Source organism: Schistocerca cancellata, chromosome 2 (genome assembly GCF_023864275.1).
Source record: "Schistocerca cancellata isolate TAMUIC-IGC-003103 chromosome 2, iqSchCanc2.1, whole genome shotgun sequence".
NCBI classification, from domain to species: domain Eukaryota; kingdom Metazoa; phylum Arthropoda; class Insecta; order Orthoptera; family Acrididae; genus Schistocerca; species Schistocerca cancellata.
The window spans coordinates 193,323,298-193,332,325 of NC_064627.1; the positions used below are offsets into that span (position 1 = coordinate 193,323,298).

Sequence of the window (9,028 nt, forward strand, 5' to 3'; positions counted from 1 at the left end):
TTCGATAGTCACCGTGCCATCAAGGAATATCGCACTGATTGTTCTGTGACTGGTCATTGCACCCACTCAGTAAGCTGTTAAAGATAAAGAGACTTGTCGATCGCGAAATGCAGATTCTCAGTCCCCCAAATGGGGCCAATTTTGCTCATTGACGAACCCATCCAAATGAAAGTAGGCTTCGTCATGAAACCAAACCATATTGACATCAAGTCCTGTTCGTCAGTTGTGTGGGCAATAGTACTGGCGAAACACAACCTCTGTTCAATGGCCCTGGGGCTTAACGGCTGATGGGTTTGAATTTTGTATAGGAAGAGATGCAGTTCTTCAACAATAATTTGTCGCAGTGTCTTCCGCTTGATTCCCACCTGTTGTGCAGCTCGTCTCATCTATTTCCTGCGGCTGGTTTGAAACACAGCGACTGTCTTCTCGATGTTTTCAAGCGTTTTCTCCCCCTTTGGACGACCGACATTGCCAACACTGTCATCATGAAGAACAGTACCTGTTCTCTAAAATTGGACAATCAAACATTGATCCTCTGTTTCTCTGAAATGGTCGCATCTTCGAATAAGCCGAGACACGTGTTCGCTTCTTTTCGACGCCTCTTCCACAGAGGGAAGTTTTTGCGATATCGGGCTATGACAGTTGCCGTCTTCTCCTCGTCAGTGTGACCATTTCAGAAGTACACTATCTTACGATAATTCGGAGTTCGGATATCACTGAACTCTTCTGGACCCTTAACATCTCCGTGTTTCTAAATGGTTCAAATGGCTCTGAGCACTATGGGACTTAACATCTGAGGTCATCAGTCCCCTAGAACTTAGAACTACTTAAACCTAACTATCCTAAGGACATCCATGCCCGAGGCAAGATTCGAACCTGCGACCGTAGCGGTCGCGCGGTTCCAGACTGAAGCGCCTAGAACCGCTCGGCCACACTGGCCGGCCCGTGTTTGTAAAGCCCCCGTACACATTTAAGTTTGCTAAAAGTTTCTAGCAATGTTTGAAACAGTGTTTGATGTTACGACCAGGTGATCGATGTTCGCAACCTGTTACAAACATGTTTTGAAACACACATCTACATCTAAACCTCCCAAGCCACCTTGCGGTGTGTGGTGGAGCGTTTTTCTGGTAACATCATCTGTTGCCCTTCTTACGCTTCCAGTTATGAAAGGCGCGTGGAATGACTGACTCTCGATAAATTCTAATTTCTCTAATTTCTCTAATTTTCTCGCCATGATCATTTCGCGACATGTTGCTCAAGTCTTACTGGGAAGTACTCTGTCACAGTTTCAGTGGTAAGCCTAGCCGAGAAGCACTATACTTCTCTTGTAGAGTCTGCCACTGCAGTTTGCTGTGCGTCACCGTAACGCTCTCGTGCCGATTAAGTAACTCCGTGAGGAAACGAGCCGATCTTCGTTGGATCATTCTGTCTCTTCTGTCAATCCTATTGATGAACAATATTTGAGAATCACTCAGACTGACGTATTTTAAGCCTGTTCTTTCGTGGCTGAATCGCGTTATCTTAATATTCTGCAATGAATCTCAGCCTGGCATCAGCATTTACTACTATTTGTTTTATGTGGTCATTCTGCTTTCGTTCGCTACAGATGGTTACTCCTAGGCCTTTCATGGTACTTACTGTTTCCAGTGTTCTGCCACCTGTATTGTAATCAAATAGCAGTGGACCTATTGGTCTGTTTATGCGCAAAAGCCGGCCTGAGTGGCCGAGTGGTTCTAGGCGCTACAGTCTGGAAGCGCGCGACCACTACGGTCGCAGGTTCGAATCCTGCCTCGGGCATGGATGTGTGTGATGTCCTTAGGTTAGTTAGGTTTAAGTAGTTCTAAGTTCTAGGGGACTGGTGACTTCAGCAGTTAAGTCTCATAGTGCTCAGAGCCATTTGAACCATTTTTATGCGCAAAACGTTACATTAATTTATATGCTGGGTCAACTGCCAGTCCCTTCTCCGATCATCGATCCTACAGAGTTGTTTCTGTCTTATGTTGCACTCTTATGACGTCACGCCGTCCCAATAGAAAGCAGAATTGTCTGTAAAAAGCCTCATAGAGTTTCCGACGTTATATGCTACAATGCTACATCATATACAGGGTGATTCACGAAGATATACAAATCTTTTAATATGTTATTCTACAAGAAAAACTGAAGAAGAAAGTTCACATAAACGTAAGTCCACAAATGTTTAGTTGCGGTGTTACGGCTAATAAAAGGTTTTTCCTAAAATTTAGCAACTTCACTAATATGAAGCCATCGCAAAGCTGTATGAGGTTAAAGTAAAGCATGATTTACATTTGTTTTGTTGTTATTGATCTAGTGAATCTAACGAAAAATGTCCCAGACCTGTATCTGCTGTAGTTTTCCAGAACATACAGAGAAGTAAAGAAGTAATTTCGTAATTTTTTTTATTTATTAAATACTTGGCCCAATTTGTTTTTTAAATTCTAGACAATTGCACAAAGTTTTCAACAGAAGTTGCAGAGAATTTAATTTTCGAAAAATGATGGTAATAACGTTAACTGAAACTGTGTGAATGTGTCAGATAATCTGCTTTTGTTAATACGATAGCACACGTGAATTCAAATTAAACCGGCAAAGAAAAAAGCTCAGTGTTAAGGGAGTTATGCAGCGTACACACAATTTCACAGTACATTCACAATAAAACATCATCTTGGACAGTTTCCAGCCACTGGCTGGGTCTGTCGGGAACACAAGCCTCTCCATCGTGTTCTGTCTTTCCACCATTCCCCCTCTTCCACCTTCGTCCAGTTCTCTCCTCTTCTCATCACACATTCCTTCACTCCCTTCACCCATCTGTCCCTTGGTCTTCCTCTGGGCCTCTTCCCCTCCAGTTGCAGATCAAACATCCTCTTTGGAATTCTCCCCTCATCCATTCTCTTCATGTGTCCATACCACTGCAGTCTTGATTTTTCTATCCTGTCCTGTACTGGTTCCTCCTTTAGTCTTTCCCTCACATTCACATCTCGCAATCTGTCTCGTCATTGTTACACCCAACCTGCTCCTCTGGAACAACATTTCACTAGCCTGTATTCTACTTTTGTCGCTTTTGTGCATTACCCATGTCTCACTTCCGTATGCCAATATGGGGACAAAGTAGGTTCGGTATATAATTCCCTTGGATTTCTGTGGCACCTCCTTGCTCCAAATAAGCCCCCTAATGCATTTGTAGAACTGCCCTGCTTTTCTGCACCTTTCATTTATTTCCATTGCGTTTCCCCCCTTACTTTCAATCACGCTTCCCAGGTACTTGAAGTTCTCTACCACTTGTAGTTTTTCCCCTCCACAAGTTATATCCACATTTGGCCTATTCTTCTTCCTTGTTGTGACGATTATTTCACTTTTCTTTGCAGAGAAATGCATTCCATATTGTGCTGTCATTGCCTCCCATGCATCTAACTGCTCTTGCACCTCCTTCTCGCAATTTCCCCATAACATCAGGTCATCGGCAAAAAGCACTGCTTTCATTTTATGATCTCCAATTGCATCTGATACTTGCTGTAGGATTTCATCCATAACAATAATAAACAATAAAGGCGAAAGTGCACTTCCCTGTCGCAGCCCATTCTCCAGCTTAAACCATGCAGTACGTTCCCTCCCCAGTTTCACACAACTCTCACTTCCCTCATACAAGGCAGAACATTCACAATAAATGTTCAAAAATGTCTCCACCGAGTTCAGTGCATTTAGCTGCACGTGTATGAACAAATTTTGTTGCTCGTTTCAGTTTCACAGGGTTGTTCTTAATTTCGTCTACTGCATTCATAATGCGAGCAAGTAATGCTTCACGCGTATTGACTTCGTCCTCATAAGCTATGTTAGGAAACGATTGAAACAACTCACTAACGGTTGCGAACAATGATAGAAACGTTTCTACATTCTTAATCGAAAGTAAACAAGTTTCTACATTCTCAATGGTTAGTAAACAAATATACTTGTATAATAATCTTTGCTTCTCTGGATGTTCTGGAAAACTGCTGCAGATACACGTCAGGGACATGTTTTATTAGATTCACCGGACCAATAACAACAAAATAAATGGAAATCGTGCTTTACTTTAACCTCGTACAGTTTTGCGATGGTTTCATATTAGCAAAGTTGCTAAATTTCAGGCAAAATCTTCTATTAGTCGTAACTCCGTAATTAAACATTCGCGGACTTAGGTTTATATGAACTTTTTTCTTTAGTTTTACTTGTAGAATAACATATTAAAATATTTGCATAACTTCACCCTGTACATATGACGTAGCATTGTAGAATATGTTCGCCCCGATAGCTGAGTGGTCAGTGTGACTGTTTGCCGTAGTCCTACGGGCCCGGGTACGATTCCCGGCTGGGTCGGGGATTTTCTCCGCTTAAGGACTGGGTGTTGTGCTGTCTTCACCATCATTTCATCCCCATCCGGCGCGCAGGTCGCCCAATGTGGCGTCGAATGTAATAAGACCTGCACCAAGGCGGCTGGACCTACCCCGCAAGGGGCCTTCCGACCAATGACGACAAACGCTCATTTCCATTGTAGAATCTTACGTCGGAAACTCAACAAGAGAGAGAGAGAGAGAGCTGCAGTAATGGACTTACAGTACTCACCTGGTGTACTCTAGATATTACCTTTACAAGCGTCGCTTTTGTTTCAACAAGAACGAAGTGTTTATTTCTATCTGCAGGAAATCCTGAATCCAGTTACAAATTCGCTGACATTTCGCTTTCTAAAAGGCAAGGCAGAACCGTATCGAATGCCTTCGGGAAATCAAGGAATACAACATCAACCCGGGCGCATTTGTCAACGGCGTCCTCGATTTCATGGACGTTATGAGCCAGAGGTGTTTCGCAACATCTCCAATTATGGAATCCTTATTTGTTTTCATATAGGAGCTCTTTCCAGAAATGTCATCATGCGTGAACGTAAAACATGTTCCATAAGTCGACACTAGACTGTCAGCAATGTAGACTTATAGTCATGCGCATGCGCGACGCCCTTTTCCGAAAACTGTTATGTCCTACGCTAGTTTCCCTTTCGTTCCTCTAGCGACCTAAAGGAAACAAGGTTCTCGATCAACTACCACATACCACTGCCTCAAGCCCCTAGTTTCTATTTGTTGTGTTTTGAGTCCTTATTTCTTCTGAGGCACTGTGATTCTTCTGTAAAGGGTACAATAATACAGTTAATGAAGAAGCAAATGGTAAAAATGAGAACATTATATGAGTGAAAAAACTGATTTAAATAACTCAGTAACAATTACATTTTTTCTTGCGTGGTATATATGTCCAATTTTCAGTGCTGCTATTTATTAAGACTGTATGTGATTCCTTGTGCCTTGTTTGCTTCACCTGCATTGCAGAAGTATTTTTACGGTTTTACTGCAGTCGAGAAGCCGTCCGGTGTGGCCGAGCGGCGCTGCTGCTATGGTCGCAGGTTCGAATCCTGCCTCGGGGATGGATGTGTGTGTTGTCCTTGGGTTAGTTAGGTTTAAGTAGTACTAAGTCTAGGGGACTGATGACCTCAGATGTTAAGTCCCATAGTGCTTAGAGCCATTTGAACCATTTTTGCAGTCGACAAACCGCAACATATAAATCTTGCAATTTTTAGATGCTTCTGTTAGAAAATACAGGGTTATTCAGAATGTAGGCACTTTCACGCGATCTAAAACGTGTTTGTACTGAGGTAAGGTATTATGCACCCTAAGATAGAAAACGACACACCACGAAGAAATTGTCCGAATGGGACGAAAATCGATTTGGTTTAGTTTTGTTTTGCTTTAGGGCACAAAAAACAACTGGGGTCATATGCACCCAGGTCAAAACTATAGAACACGAACACAGACGGGAGTTAAACGACTATACGTCAGTCCGAATGGACATTATAGGAGACAGCTAAAAACAGGCACGTGGAGAATCATCATCATCATCATCAGCATCATTTAAGACTGATTATGCCTTTCAGCGTTCAATTTGGAGCATAGCGCCCCTTATACAGTTCCTCCATGATCCCCTATTCAGTGCTAACATTGGTGCCTCTTCTGATGTTTAAACCTATTACTTCAAAATCATTCTTAACCGAATCCAGGTACCTTCTCCTCGGTCTGCCCCGACTCCTCCTACCCTCTACTGCTGAATCCATGAGTCTCTTGGGTAACCTTGCTTCTCCCATGCGTGTAACATGACCCCACCATCTAAGCCTGTTCGCCCTGACTGCTACATCTATAGAGTTCATTCCCAGTTTTTCTTTGATTTCCTCATTGTGGACACCCTCCTGCCATTGTTCCCATCTACTAGTACCTGCAATCATCCTAGCTACTTTCATATCCGTAACCTCAACCTTGTTGATAAGGTAACCTGAATCCACCCAGATTTCGCTCCCATACAACAAAGTTGGTCGAAAGATTGAACGGTGCACAGATAACTTAGTCTTGGTACTGACTTCCTTCTTGCAGAAGAGAGTAGATCGTAGCTGAGCGCTCACTGCATTAGCTTTGCTACACCTCGCTTCCAGTTCTTTCACTATGTTGCCTTCCTGTGAGAATATGCATCCTAAGTACTTGAAACCGTCCACCTGTTCTAACTTTGTTCCTCCTATTTGGCACTCAATCCGTTTATATTTCTTTCCCACTGACATTACTTTCGTTTTGGAGATGCTAATCTTCATAACATAGTCCTTACATTTCTGATCTAGCTCTGAAATATTACTTTGCAAACTTTCAATCGAATCTGCCATCACAACTAAGTCATCCGCATATACAAGACTGCTTATTTTGTGTTCACATATCTTAATCTCACCCAGCCAGTCTATTGTTTTCAACATATGATCCATAAATAATATGAACAACAGTGGAGACAGGTTGCAGCCTTGTCTTACCCCTGAAACTACTCTGAACCATGAACTCAATTTACCGTCAACTCTAACTGCTGCCTGACTATCCATGTAAAGACCTTTAATTGCTTGCAAAAGTTTGCCTCCTATTCCATAATCTTGTAGAACAGACAATAACTTCCTCCTAGGAACCCGGTCATATGCCTTTTCTAGATCTATAAAGCATAGATACAATTCCCTGTTCCACTCATAACACTTCTCCATTATTTGCCGTAAGCTAAAGATCTGGTCCTGACAACCTCTAAGAGGCCTAAACCCACACTGATTTTCATCCAATTGGTCCTCAACTAATACTCGCACTTTCCTTTCAACAATACCTGAGAAGATTTTACCCACAACGCTGATTAAAGAGATACCTCTGTAGCTGTTACAATATTTTCTGTTTCCATGTTTAAAGATTGGTGTGATTACTGCTTTTGTCCAGTCTGATGGAAGCTGTCCCGGCTCCAGGCCATTTCAGTTATCCTGTGTAGCCATTTAAGACCTGACATTCCACTGTATTTGATGAGTTCCGACTTAATTTCATCCACCCCAGCCGCTTTATGCACTGCAATCTATTGACCATTTTTTCCACTTCCTCAAATGTGATCCTATTTCCATCATCATTCCTATCCCATTCTACCTCGAAATCTGAAACATTACTGATCGCATTTTCACCTACATTGAGCAACTCTTCAAAATATTCCCTCCATCTGCCCAAGGCATCCACAGGATTCACCAGCAGTTTTCCTGACCTGTCCAAAATACTTGTCATTTCCTTCTTACCTCCCTTTCGTAGACTGCTAATTACACTCCAGAATGGTTTTCCAGCAGCTTGACCCATAGTCTCCAACCTGTTTCCAAAGTCTTCCCACGATTTCTTCTTGGATGCTGCAATTATCTGTTTGGCTTTGTTTCTTTCTTCAACATAACTTTCTCTGTCTACCTGGGTTCTGGTATGTAGCCAATTTTGATACGCCTTCTTTTTCCTTTTACAGGCTTCCTTGACTGTATCATTCCACCAAGCTGTTTGCTTCATCCTACTTTTGCACACTACTGTTCCAAGACATTCTTTAGCCACTTCTAGTACTGTGTCCCTGTACCTTGTCCATTCCTTTTCCAATGACTGTAATTGACTACATTCAACTAACTGGTACCTTTCTGAGATCGCTGTTATGTACTTGTGCCTGATTTCCTTATCCTGAAGTTTCTCCACTCTTATCCTCCTACATATGGACCTGACCTCCTGCACTTTCGGCCTCACAATCCCAATTTCACTGCAGATTAAATAATGATCAGTGTCATCAAAGAATCCCCCGAATACACGTGTGTCCCTCACAGCCTTCCTGAATTCCTGATCTGTTATTATATAGTCAATGACAGATCTGGTTCCCCTGCCTTCCCAAGTATACCGGTGAATGTTCTTATGTTTAAAAAAGGAGTTTGTGATTACTAAGCCCATACTGGCACAGAAATCCAAGAGTTGTTTCCCGTTCCTGTTGGCCTCCATATCCTCTCCAAATTTACCCATAACCTTTTCATACCCTTCTGTTCGATTTCCAATCCTGGCGTTAAAATCACCCATGAGCAGAACACTGTCCTTGTCCTTTACTCTAACAACTACATCACTGAGTGCCTCTAAAAAACTATCCATCTTATCTTGATCTGTCCCTTCGCAATGCGAATATACTGACACAATCCTAATTTTCTTGCTAGACACTGTCAAATCTATCCACATCAGTCGTTCGTTTACATACCTTATTGCAACTACGCTGGGTTCCATTTCTTTCCTGATGTAAAGCCCTACACCCCATTGTGGTATTCCTGTTTTGACTCCTGACAGGTAGACCTTGTATTCTCCCACTTCCTCTTCTTTCTCACCCCTTACCCGAATGTCACTAACAGCTAAAACGTCCAACCCCATCTTACTTGCAGCCTCTGCCAGCTCTACCTTCTTCCCAGAGTAGCCCCCATTGATATTAATAGCTCCCCATCTCATTACCATTTGCTTGCCAAGTCGTATCTTAGGAGTCCCTGGTTTGTCAGTTAGAGGTGGGACTCCGTCACCTCCAAAGGTCCGAGGCATTTTGCTCTGATTGTTGCCAGCATCATATTTAAAGTACCAGGGAAGCAGGTTACTTGCCCCGAGTC

General features: G+C 42.6%; 1 non-coding gene across 1 annotated transcript; it reads left to right on the forward strand.

Moving 5' to 3' along the window:
* Positions 1 to 1,713: 1,713 nt before the first annotated feature.
* Trnas-gga (transfer RNA serine (anticodon GGA)) lies at positions 1,714 to 1,797 on the forward strand. Its single transcript is given in 2 exon segments — positions 1,714 to 1,753; positions 1,763 to 1,797. It is a non-coding gene; the product is annotated as a tRNA-Ser (tRNA).
* The last annotated feature ends 7,231 nt before the right edge of the window (positions 1,798 to 9,028 follow it).